Below are 12,762 nucleotides of genomic sequence, written 5' to 3' on the forward strand. Positions count from 1 at the left end.
GATTTTAATGTATTAAAAATGATCTTTTACCAGTCCAGAGTCTTCATGTTCATAGGAGATTATTGCACACATCACAATTTACAACATAGTCCTTGAAAGAATTGTCAAGGTTATGGAAAAAAAATTGTTTCCAGGTCAGTGAAAGGACGAAAAACACCATCCTTTCACTGACCTGGAAACTATTTTTTCCATAACCTTGACGATACATTTGTGGCTTTGCGCATTAACATGTTGGCCTTAAAGGTTAAAAACTATTTCTCACTGAATGTATTTTGAAAAAAACGTCCAATATCGGAACTACAATTTGGTTGCTATTAATTGCTATTTAATATACACATAGTAGGAACTTTTCTTCTGTTCAGCCACTAAAGTATGGATGAACGGAGTGAAGGCTAACTCCCTGCTCGCTACATCTGAAGGGCACACCTTCACACTCGAGAAACTGTATGAATAATCTTTCCTTGAAGAACTTGGACACACTTTAAGTACATATACTATCCAATATACTGTATAGATTCAATTCAATTCAATTCAGTTTATTTGTATAGCCCAATTTCACAAATTACAAATTTTTCACGGAGTGCTTTACAATCTGTACACATAGACATCCCTGCCCCAAAACCTCACATCGGACCAGGAAAAACTCCCAAATAACCCTTCAGGGGGAAAAAAAGGGAAGAAACCTGGAGGAGAGCAACAGAGGAGGATCCCTCTCCAGGATGGACAGATGCAATAGATGTAATGTGTACAGAAGGACAGATTTAGAGTTAAAATACATTCAATGAATATGACAGAGTGTATGAATAGTTCATAGTAGGCATATTCCACGATGGAGACCTCCACGATCCATCAGGCAGATGGCGGTGGGGAGGAGGAGGGCGGAGTCTCAACAGTAGGCGGAGTCTCAACAGGACAGTGGCGTAGTCAGGAGCAGGAATTCCACGACCCAGACCTCAATGATCCATCAGGCAGATGGGATCTATGTCGTCTCATAGGGTCCGGTGACCCCATGAGACGTGAAGTCAAGGACTCCGGGAGAAAGCAGAGTTAGTAACGTGTGATTGAGAGATGAAAATTCATCCTTAAGGAGAGAAAAAGAGGAGATAGGTACTCAGTGCATCCTAAAACGTCCCCCGGCAGCTATAAGCCTATAGCAGCATATCAAGGGGCTGGACCAGGGCAAACCTGATTCAGCCCTAACTATAAGCTCTGTCAAAGAGGAAGGTCTTAAGTCTACTCTTAAACGAGGTGACTGTGTCTGCCTCCCGGACTGAAATTGGAAGCTGGTTCCATAGAAGAGGAGCTTGATAACTAAAGGCTCTGGCTCCCATTCTACTTTTAAGACTCTAGGAACTACAAGTAGTCCCGCATTTAGTGAGCGTAGCTCTCTAGTGGGGCAATATGGTACTACAAGCTCCTTAAGATATGATGGTGCATCACCAATCAAGGCTTTGTACGTTAAGAGAAGAATTTTAAAAGTGATTCTTGATTTTACTGGGAGCCAGTGCAGAGCAGCTAGTGCAGGAGTGATGTGATCTCTTTTCTTAGTTTTAGTGAGAACACGAGCTGCAGCATTCTGGATCAACTGGAGGGACCTAAGAGACTTATTAGAGCAGCCTGATAATAAGGAGTTGCAGTAATCCAGTCTCGAAGTAACGAACGCGTGAACCAATTTTTCTGCATCTTTTTGAGACAAGATGTGCCTGATTTTTGAAATATTACGTAGATGAAAGAATGCAGTCCTTGAGATTTGCTTTACGTGGGAGTTAAAGGACAAGTCCCGATCAAAGATAACGCCAAGATTCTTTACAATGAAAGTTTATGGAGTGTTTCCTGATAATATTGCCCAAAGGAAGCATGTATAATGTAAATAAAATTGGTACAAGCACAGAACCTTGTGGAACTCCGTGATTAACGTTAGTGGTTATCGAGGCGTCATCGTTTACAAATACAAACTGAGATCGATCTGATAAATAGGATTTAAACCAAATTAGTGCCATGCCTGAAATGCCAATCGACTGCTCCAGTCTCTGTAACAGGATGTCATGGTCAATGGTGTCGAATGCAGCACTAAGGTCTAACAAGACCAGGACAGAGAGGAGTCCTTTATCTGCTGCCATTAAGAGGTCATTTGTAATTTTCACCAGTGCTGTCTCGGTGCTGTGGTGTTTTCTAAATCCTGATTGAAATTTCTCAAATAAACTATTATGATGTAGAAAGTCGCACAACTGATTTGCGACCACTTTCTCAAGGATCTTGGAGAGGAAGGGAGGTTAGAGATCGGTCTGTAGTTAGCCAACACCTCTGGATCCAGAGTGGGCTTCTTCAGGAGAGGTTTAATAACAGCCACTTTGAAGGAGTGTGGTACGTGGCCTGTTAGCAGAGACACATTGATAATATCTAATAGAGAGCCGCCAATTAAAGGCAAAACGTCTTTAAGCAGCCTCGTCGGGATGGGGTCCAAGAGACAGGTAGACGTGTTCGAAGTAGAAACCGTTGAAGATAATTGGTCACAGTTGATGGGAGTAAAGTCCTCCAAATATACACCAGGGCATACAGCGGTTTCCAAGGCCATTCCACTTGAGGACAGATTGGCACTGGTTAAGGGCAAGAGAATATTAATCTTGTCCCTAATAGTTAAAATCTTTTCATTAAAGAAGTTCATAAAGTCATTACCACTGAGGTTTATAGGAATGCTCGGCTCCACAGAGCTGTGACTCTCTGTCAGCCTGGCTACAGTGCTGAAGAGAAACCTGGGGTTGTTTTCATTTTTTTCTATTACTGATGAGTAATAGGCTGCTCTGGCATTACGGAGGGCCTTCTTATATGTTTTAAGACTATCTCGCCAAACTAAGCGGGATTCTTCGAGATTAGTTGAACGCCATATGCTCAAGCTTTCGTGACGTTTGCTTCAGTTTGCGGGTCTGAGGGTTATACCAGGGAGCAAACCTCCTCTTCCTCACTGTCTTCTTCTTCAGAAGGGCTATCGAGTCCAGTGTCATTCTCAGAGAACCTATGGCACTGTCAACAAGATGATCAATCTGGGACGGACTAAAGTTAGACCAGGAGTCCTCTGTTATATTGAGACGTGGTATCGAATCAAAAACAGAAGGAATCGCTTCTTTAAATTTTGCTACAGCACTGTCAGTTAGACATCTGGTGTAGAAACTTTTGACTAACGGAGTACACTCCGGTAGTATAAATTCAAAAGTTATGAGGTTGTGGTCTGACAGAAGAGGATTCTGTGGGAAGACGTTCAAATGCTCAATGTCAACGCCATAAGTAAGAACAAGATCAAGCGTGTGGCCAAAGCTGTGAGTGGGTTTCTGTACTCTCTGACAGAAGCCAATCGAGTCCAACAAGGAGATGAATGCAGCACTAAGGCAATCATTATCAACATCCACATGGATATTAAAATCTCCAACAATAATAACTTTATCGGTTTTAAGAACCAAACTTGATATAAATTCTGAGAATTCAGATATAAACTCTGAATATGGACCTGGTGGCCGGTACAGAATCACAAATCGAATTGGCTGTAGTGTTTTCCAGGTTGGATGTGAAAGACTAAGAACAAGGCTTTCAAATGAGGTGTAGTGTAATTTTGGTTGAGGATTAATTAATAGGCTCGATTCAAAGATGGCTGCTACTCCACCTCCTCGACCGGTGCCTCGAGGAATGTGAGTATTAATATGACTTGGAGGAGTCGATTCATTCAGGCAGACATATTCTTCATGGCTCAGCCAGGTTTCAGTGAGACAACATAAATCAATGTGATTATCTGATATTAAATCATTTAGTAACACAGCTTTAGATGACAGAGATCGAATATTTAGGAGACCACATTTAATAGTCCTGTTTTGTTGCACTGCTGAAATAATGGTGTTAACTTGTATAAGGTTATTGTGTACGACTCCTCTTCTGCTTACTTTTGATTTATTTAATTGAAGTGGCCGTGGGACAGACACAGTCTCTACTCTAAAGTCATGGGTGGGTAACTGCTCGAATGGAAGAGCAGAGAAGGGTGTTAAACTACAACTCTGCTCCCGGTTCCTGATCTGAATCCTGGGTTGTCATGGATTAAGTCCGGTGATCAACTTGGTCATATTCGCAGAAATGAGACGCGCTCCGTCCAACGTGGGATGAATGCCGTCTCTCCTCATCAGATCAGGCTTTCCCCAGAAAGTCTTCCAGTTGTCTACGTAGCCCACATTATTCGCTGGGCACCACCTCGACAGCCAGCGGTTGAAAGACGACATTCGGCTATACAATTCGTCTGTCTGCAAATTTGGGAGAGGGCCAGAGAAAATTACGGTGTCCGACAACGTCTTGGCATAAGCACACACCGATTCCACATTAATTTTAGTGAGTTCCGAGCGGCGGGCTCGGGCGTCCTTACCACCGGCATGTATTACAATCTGACTGTATCTCCGCTTATCCTTAGCCAGCAGCTTCAAACAAGACTCCACGTCGCCCGCTCTGGCCCCCGGGAGGCACACATACATCCCCCTGGGAGCAGATAGTGTCTCCTATAGTCAACAAGGTGATTTTAGTGAGGGTAATCTCTCATAATTCAAGTCAGATAGATTCACCAGAAATCAAATCAGGTTCCCAGACTGTGAGCTGAGGAGGCAATATCCCAGTGCAATTCTTCATTGACCTACATAGCATCTCTCCCTGACAGTTCCTCCCCGCTCCACACACCCCCCTCCCTCCCCACCATTGCTCTAATCTCTGGGGGCTTCTCCCTGTGCGTTTGATGACGAGTAGCACAATATTCATCATCGCAGTATCTGAAAGTGGAGGGGTGGAAAAATATATATATATATATATATATCCACTCAAAAAATTGGAATTTGCCAGCTTTTTTGCTCCCTAGCTTTCCAGAACTATAATTAAGCAGACAAATGTGAATCTGTGAGTCTCCAAAAAAAAAATGGTCGCCTGATTAGGTATCGAGGATTGGGTAATTTCCATCAGTGATGATGTGAAATTGGGGTGCTGCAAGAGTGCGTTGGATTTGCGTGCGTGTGTGTGCGTGTGTGTGTGTGTGTGAACGCTATGACGTGTGCAGACACTTGTACAGACCCACATGCACACCCAGAGACAGACAGTAGGCTCCCTCATCATTAATTCAGGAGCCATCACTCTCACGCTCCTTCTGCCCCTGAGAAGCTCTTGATGCTTCCCGGCAACATTATGCATATTTATTCATACATCCTCCCTGCTTCACTAAATGTCACTGTAAATGTTTCTACTTCTAATGAAGCCATTTCTTTATGTTTTTGCTCTATCCCCTCCACCCCGCTCTCCTCCTCTTCTTCTTCTGTGTCCCCCCGACCCCCCGCCTTTAAATAACGAATATCCCCAAAAAAATTCAGCTTTGTTGTTCTTTCTCTATTACCATTATTTCTCTGAAACTTTAGAAGCGTCAGTATTATTCAGTTTTATTCAGTATTGTTCAGGATTCTGCTAATTCCGTTAACACATAGCGTCACCTCGCCCCAAATGCCTCGTAGGAGAAACGATGCCTCTGTAGCAATTACTCTAGACCTTGATCTGACTGACCACCCCCCCCCTCCCATCTCCGTCCCACCACCACAGCCACCGCCACCAGCCGCCCCTCAAGAGTCAGTGGTGCAGTGATTTTTCAGGCCCAGAGCTTCAGAAAGTGGATACAGAAGAGCCAGCTCACTTCGGCTTCTGTTTGTCTCCCTCCGCTTGGTTTTCGACTCCATCCCCCCGTTTCACACAAACACGCACATGTGCATTCCACATTCTCCGGAACAAAACAGCTCCCTGATGATAACAACATTTTGACAGAGTTTGAAGGTGTGCCCGCTAGCTCGTTCAAGAGCGGACGGAGCATTATACGGCTAGTAATTATCAACGGCTGCACAGAATTGTTTAACAGGTACAGCAGCTTCTAAAGTGTGGGAGCCATCTATCCCCTATTCATGTGCACGTAACCTTTCAGCCTGTCTTTTGCCGCGGTTGTCATGGAACTGGGAGCTGGAACACGGCATGATTAGTAGGTAACAAGATCTTTTTAAAAAGCTCACGTCTGCACCTCTAATCCACTTTGTAATGCAGTGGAATGAGAACATGCATTTAAATATTCCGGCTGGCGGAGGAAAAACCATATCTGTCATCTCATAGTGAAAGAGTCCAGAGTCTAAGCCACGGTGACGTCCCCGATGCACTCTGTGACAGTCAGAGCATTCCTTGTTTTCACAGAGGAGATAGTGCCAAGATGAAAATGGTGCAGCACATATAATAAAACAGGTTTTGTGGTTTTAAGTGCATAAATCCAAATAGATGAAATGGCCCATATGACAGCGGCGAGAAAGATCCAGTTTCCGACTTAAGTTGGATGATATGACATCAGGACTGGAACCTGCAACCAGTCATTTTGGGGCAGCAGGGATGAAATTATCATCTGAATGAGTTGACCATCTGATCCTCCTGATGCTGCAAGCCGGTTTGATTTGCCTCCCCAGTAACTTGTTTGGAGGTGGTGTTACGCCCAAAAGAGTAACCAGGATAGGGATTAGTCCAGTTCTTTGCCTCTGTTCCAAGTTGGTACACGTGTTGAGTGTAGCACGCCTGCTGCCGCTACCCGTGGGTTTCCCCCACCAGCACCAAGGATCCGCCAGACATAGAGACGTTTTGTTCACGGACATATTTATTTGCACACACAATGACACCGAGCAGACCGCAAAACACGCGCCTCTGCTCACCTCTCCCTCCACTCTCAAGTGGGAGCTTTTATAAGGGCGGCCTCGGCTGCTGACTGATTGCCAATCACCAGCAGCCGAGGCCAAATCAGACACAGCTGCCACACTGCCCACCACTCGATTTAGGCCGGGGCTCCATCCGGCCTAACCTACTCCCCCTCCCCCCCCCCATGAGAGCTTGGGCGGAGGAGGGGGCTCTGAGGGACCGGGCTCAGGACGTGGGGACTCTGGGGTCGACTGGGACGGGGAGCTGAAGCCAGCCGAGATAGGGATGGGGCAGGGGTAACAGGCGCCGCCGACGGGCCCCGGGGATCAGGGGTTGGTAGCGGCGTCGGGTCCTGGGGAACCAGGGTCGGCCTTCCGCCGACGGGTCCCGGGGACCATGGGTCGTCGGCAGCGCCGCCGGGTCCTGGACCTCGGAGGTCGGCAGCTCCGACGGCTCCTGGACCTCGGGGTTCGGCAGCTCCGACGGGTCCCGGACCTCGGTGTTCGGCAGCTCCGACGGGTCCTGGGGCTCTGAGGTCGGCAGCTCCGATGGGTCCTGGACCTCGGGGTTCGGCAGCTCTGACGGGTCCTGGGGCTCTGGAGTCGGCAGCTCCGACGGGTCCCGGCCCTCGGGGGTCAGCAGCTCCGACGGCTCCTGGACCTCGGGGGTCGGCAGCTCCGACGGCTCCCGGGGCTCGGGGGTCGGCTGCGGCGACGGGTCACGGGGAACGGGAGTCTGCCACAGCGCCGGCGGGTTTCGGAGGGTTCCGAGAAACAGGCGGCTCTCCTCTGCCTGTGCCCGCCCCATCTCCTCTATCCGGGCCAGTATCTGGCCCAAGCTGCTCATCAGCTCTTCCTCCTGGTCTGGCTCCATCCCTTTCAGGCACTGGGTCCTCAGGGGCCCCACGTTGGGCTCCAATGTAGCACGCCTGACGCCGCCACCCGTGGGTTTCCCCCACCAGCACCAAGGATCCGCCAGACATAGAGACGTTTTGTTCACGGACATATTCATTTGCACACACAATGACACCGAGCAGACCGCAAAACACGCGCCTCTGCTCACCACTCCCTCCACTCTCAAGTGGGAGCTTTTATAAGGGCGGCCTCGGCTGCTGACTGATTGCCAATCACCAGCAGCCGAGGCCAAATCAGACACAGCTGCCACATTGAGTTTCCCCCTTGTTTCAGTTTCAAGCTAACCAAAACGCATCGCGACAAGCCAGGTGAGCCCGTTCCCCCGTACCCTAGGGCAGGGGTTCCCAAACTTTTTAGGCCACGCACCCCCTTCTACATCCCGACCGGGTTCACGCACCCCCAATCCCCCACACCTTAAAAAAAAAAACGCAACGGAATGCAAGAGTTGTTGACGGGGGGGGGGGGTGCGAGTGACTTTTTCTTTGCTCCGTCCCGATGCGCGCAGACCGGCGTCGGAGCTCTGCGGCGACCACGATCGACGTATTGAGCACGCCTGCATTCAAACATTAAATAGCCAAGAGTTTTTTTCAGCGTAAGAAATACGATGTGTGGCGGGAGTGCGTGAGTTAAGACCGAAATGACACTTGAGAGCCCTGAGAATGTTTAATATTAATTATTACACCATTAGACCACCATTACATTTTTCCTCTCGCGCAGCCCCTAGAGGCACCACACTTTGGGAATCCCTGCCCTAGGGGAAAGGAAGGAGTTCAAAACAGGTCAGATTCAGTCTAAGGCTAGCGTGCAAGCAACTTTGGCATTTAGCTTCAGATCCTGTTCCCACCACAAACGAGCGGCTCCAGATTTAGTTCCAAAGGACTTGTACCGATGGGGAAATCCGAAGCAGTGTTCGATTCAATCGGACGACACAACAAACCCTTGGAGAGGAGTATTTCAGAGATGCCAGAACCGCTCATTAAATGTTACCGGTGGATCAGAGATGTATTGACCAAAGGTCATGATGAGAACTCCATGTTGGACGAATCTGCATCTCGTGATCTATATGTCCAGTGGCAGAGCAAGAAGGAATATGGCCTATGTGTAGCAAAGTGAAAGGAAGGGTCGGCAGGTTGGGGAGGAGGTGTACAGGAGCATGTCCAACACTCATCCAACCATTCAGTGAGCCATTGTGTACTGCGTGGACTCATATCATTCATTTTCTTTTGTCACCTGCCCGTGACACCTAAAGCAAAACAGCCGAATTCTTGGCAGACGACTTGAGAAGAAACTTGAGGGCGGAACACTCGCGCTGAGTTCGTTGCCAAATGGTTTGGACCTTCAGTGAATAAAGGCCAGGCTAATGAAATCAAGTCCAGTGCTCACAGGAGCCATAAAATGTCTGCTTTTGTGCTGTCGCTAATTATTCATTGGGCCTGTACTAAAGATTAGTGCGGATATACAGTACCCGAAGAAGCAAATCCTTTAAATGGCTCTTTTTTTGTTCTTGCACCCCCCACCCCTCATTTTAGATTCAGCGCAGGCAGGCACCCTTGTGAAATGACTCTCTGCCATTGTTCCTGTGTTATCCCGAAGACACGAAAGGCTAGTTAGTGCTGCCTTTGATAGAGATGCCCGGCACCGTTTTAACGTCTGTGTTATCAGCAAGACAGAGAATTACTGAGACTGGGACAGGAATAAAGCCACTTGATCCTCTGTCATCCTCCCTCTCTCACTCTCTCTATCTCTTTAACCCTTGTGTTGCCTTAGGGTCATTTTGACCCGAATCAATATTACACCCTCCCCCCGCCTTAGGATTAATTTGACCCCATTCAATGTTTAATGTCGGTGTTCTTTCGGTAGTCAACAAACAAACATAAAGTGCCTCACACTTAAACTTGGAAAACAATATTAATTCTAATAATTTTCTGGAGGTTTTAATTGCTGGTGTCAAATTGAACCCAAAGGGTAAAATATGTTAGCAAATATAAAGGTAACAGGAGGGTGAAACATTGAATCGGGTCAAAATGACCCAAAGGCGGGGGGAGGGTGTAATATTGATTCGGGTCAAAATGACCCTAAGGCAACACAAGGGTTAAGAAAATAATCATCTACAGGGATTGTAGGCTTATCTTGCTCTTTTGTGTCACAAAAACTTTTCAACTGGGGGACGTCGAAGCATGTCAGCCTCATGAATCGACAGTGGTGCTCGACACAACGGTTTACTTCTCAATACAAGCATATTATAATATGCATGCACACACACACACACACACACACGTGCACACACCTACACACACAGCACATGGAAGGGATGCAGACCCATGAGAAGTCTGACTGTGCTGAATACAATGATTGAGTCTGCAAAATAAAGAAACATTTCAACAACAAAAAACCCAGCTGTGCAATCTCAAAGGCATTACAGTAAGGTGAGCGGGTGAGGAGCAGAGGGTCTCTCTCTCTCTCTCTCTCTCTCTCTCTCTCTCTCTCTCTCTCTTTCTCTCCGAACTGCTCACCAGCTCTGATGCCCCCTACAGGACAGAAGGCTTCTAAGCAGCTGGAGACCTGCAGCTGGAAACCTCCAGTTATTGCAGTCAATTGAGCTCAAACAGCAGATGTCCAGCAGCAGCAGCGTGTGCCCGGCTTCTGAACCCTTGAGGCCCAGTGACGGTGGTTAGAGAAGCAGGGTCGGGGACTTTTACTTCCACTTCCCCTTTCTGGAGGTTTGCACAATGAGAGAGAAAATATTTTCTAATGAGGGTTTGTGAGTGTATTCATTATTCAAACCTTGCATGGGACTCGTGACCGAAAAGAGTCATTATTTCCATTGTTGGTCCTATTTTTTGTGTTTTTGTTTCACATCTCCAGATCCACCTCTGGTGCTCATTCAACAGTTCCTCTTTTCATTTCATCGCTCTGTTTAAATCGTTCATGAGCTCCCTGTAAAGGAGATTGTGGTCAAAATGACACATGCTGTCATTCAAGGGTTAGGCTGCAGTGTGCGACAGACAGACAGATGGACCATACACCAACAGAGAACAGTTTCTTTATTCACAGAAACAACAGTGCACTCTCAGTGGTTCTCCTGGGCTCCTATAGACTCCCGTTTAGACTCCCACTAAGCCGGGCATCAGCCCATACCAGACCTCTGATGTTCCTGATATATAGCAACCTGGAGTGTGTATCCAGTTCAACAATAGTTTTGATATAATTTCAGTAATCCTACAATACTCCCAGGGAGTTACAGATTTACTGTTATGGCAAAGTAACATAACACATTTATTTGTACTCCTAAGCTAAAATCAAAATTCAGCACCAGCAGACCCTCAGATGCACCACTTTGCATGTAGCATGTCACACCATGTGACACAGCTCCCAGCTCAGACTGGACTATTTTGGGGCCTTTAGCCCAAACCCAAATCGTAGCCCAAGAGGGCGTGGTATGAGGTGGGCGTGGCACGAGGTGCGAAAAGGCCTTAGCCATAGACCATGTTCTAATGTCTTCCTTTTTGGACACCATGCTCGCCAAGGGATTGGCCAAGGGAGTAGGATGCAGGTGCAGGGGAGTAGTGATTACGCTACTGATTGCAGAATGGGCTTTAAACAATATATATATATAGATATATATATATATCTATATATATATAGATATAGATATATATACCTGCTTTAGAAACTGTACGTTCATAAAACAATTAAATAGCCATGAATAAAGCCATGTATACAACCCAGAGTGAATAAATAAATCCAGTCTAAAACATGCAGGCACAGCAAAGGCAGGTACACCCGTAGATGACTCTCTTACTCATGTTCTTACTAACTTCATCTTAGTGCAGCTTCTGTCTAACGAGACTTCTTGAGGCGGCCAATAAAAGCTGAAGGCAGCCGGGAAGAGAGAGAGGCAGCTGGGTGAAATCTGCATCTCGATTGCTGAGACACCCCATCCACACACACACACACGCACACACGCAGACACGCACGGAAACAACCACGCGTGCGCGCACTCATCCCTCGTAAAGGGGCGTGTTGCCCTGGCATGGACTCAAAACCTTCTTTGCATTTGGAACAGCGGAGGAGCGAAGAGCGGTGGCGCGCGGAGTGAAAGAAAAAACTTGCAACAGATCAACCAGGACTTTCCCGTTCATCTACTATTATTATTGTTTTCCCCTCCCTCTGATATTTTTTGGGGAGCTGCTTATTTTGACTCTCACACTGGCCGGATTTCACTTGTGACAGCGCCGAATGAAAGGGGGCGAAACGGAGAGAGAGACCCGGAGAGTTCAGCGCCGGGAAGGAGACTAGTCTCTACGTGGAGAGCAGAGCGAGTCGCCGGCTATCGGCGGTGCGTCTTTGCGCGGTGGGGACCCGGGACCGAGCTGGACTGCGCTGTGGTTATCTCCCGGTGCACACAAACACGGGGGGGGAATACCTTGCTTTTGTGCGTCTCCGAAGAAGAGTTGGTGTCATTTGAACAGAATCGGAGGGAGCCTGTCGGATCTTAGCCACACTGCTCCTCCACGCATGTTGGAAGTGGAGAGAGGAGGGCTGGACGCCTGCGGCTGTGCGGCTCCTCAAGACGCAGGTGAATGCAGATGATTGTATTTGACTTAGAAAATACCGCTGCGTGAGGGAGCGCTGGTGTGACGCGAGATTGTACACCACTTTCCGATTACGATTTCACCAACAATTCCATAGATTTGATCTCATATGAACCCGCTATTGTTCCTTATTTATTTGTGGTTATACAATATTTAGATTACAACATGTAGGCCTATATTCAAACTTTTTTCAATTATTTTTTGTAATAATCGTGTATTGCCTTGCGTTATTTGTGAGATATTTTGATGGTATCTGTTCCAAATCGAAGTTGTGCTGGTTGTTTTCATTGTGTGCGTGCGTGTGCGAGTATGTGTGAACAGAGTGACCCAGTAAGGGCAGCCTTTAGTAAATGACTCGAGGCTACTTTAATTTACGGTTTAATTGATTTCCACTAAATATCAGAGTGCCAGTTTAATGGTGTCACTGTTGTGAGTCAGACAATCGGCGCATCTGGATAGCTGCCGGTGCATAAAAGAAACCCATAAGGTCTAAGAGGTGGATGGGTGGAGGGGAAGACTTTCTATTATTT

At 47.1% G+C, this 12,762-nt stretch overlaps 1 protein-coding gene across 2 annotated transcripts in view; it reads left to right on the top strand.

Moving 5' to 3' along the window:
* Positions 1-11,738: 11,738 nt before the first annotated feature.
* Positions 11,739-12,762, top strand: part of nrp1a (neuropilin 1a) — a 57,700-nt gene continuing 56,676 nt past the window's right edge. For both annotated transcript variants that reach the window (XM_056433756.1, XM_056433757.1), the window contains exon 1: positions 11,739-12,216. The gene's annotated coding sequence lies outside the window, so the exon portion shown is untranslated. The remainder of the gene's footprint in view (positions 12,217-12,762) is intronic.

Source organism: Pseudoliparis swirei, chromosome 16, assembly GCF_029220125.1.
Source record: "Pseudoliparis swirei isolate HS2019 ecotype Mariana Trench chromosome 16, NWPU_hadal_v1, whole genome shotgun sequence".
NCBI lineage: Eukaryota > Metazoa > Chordata > Actinopteri > Perciformes > Liparidae > Pseudoliparis > Pseudoliparis swirei.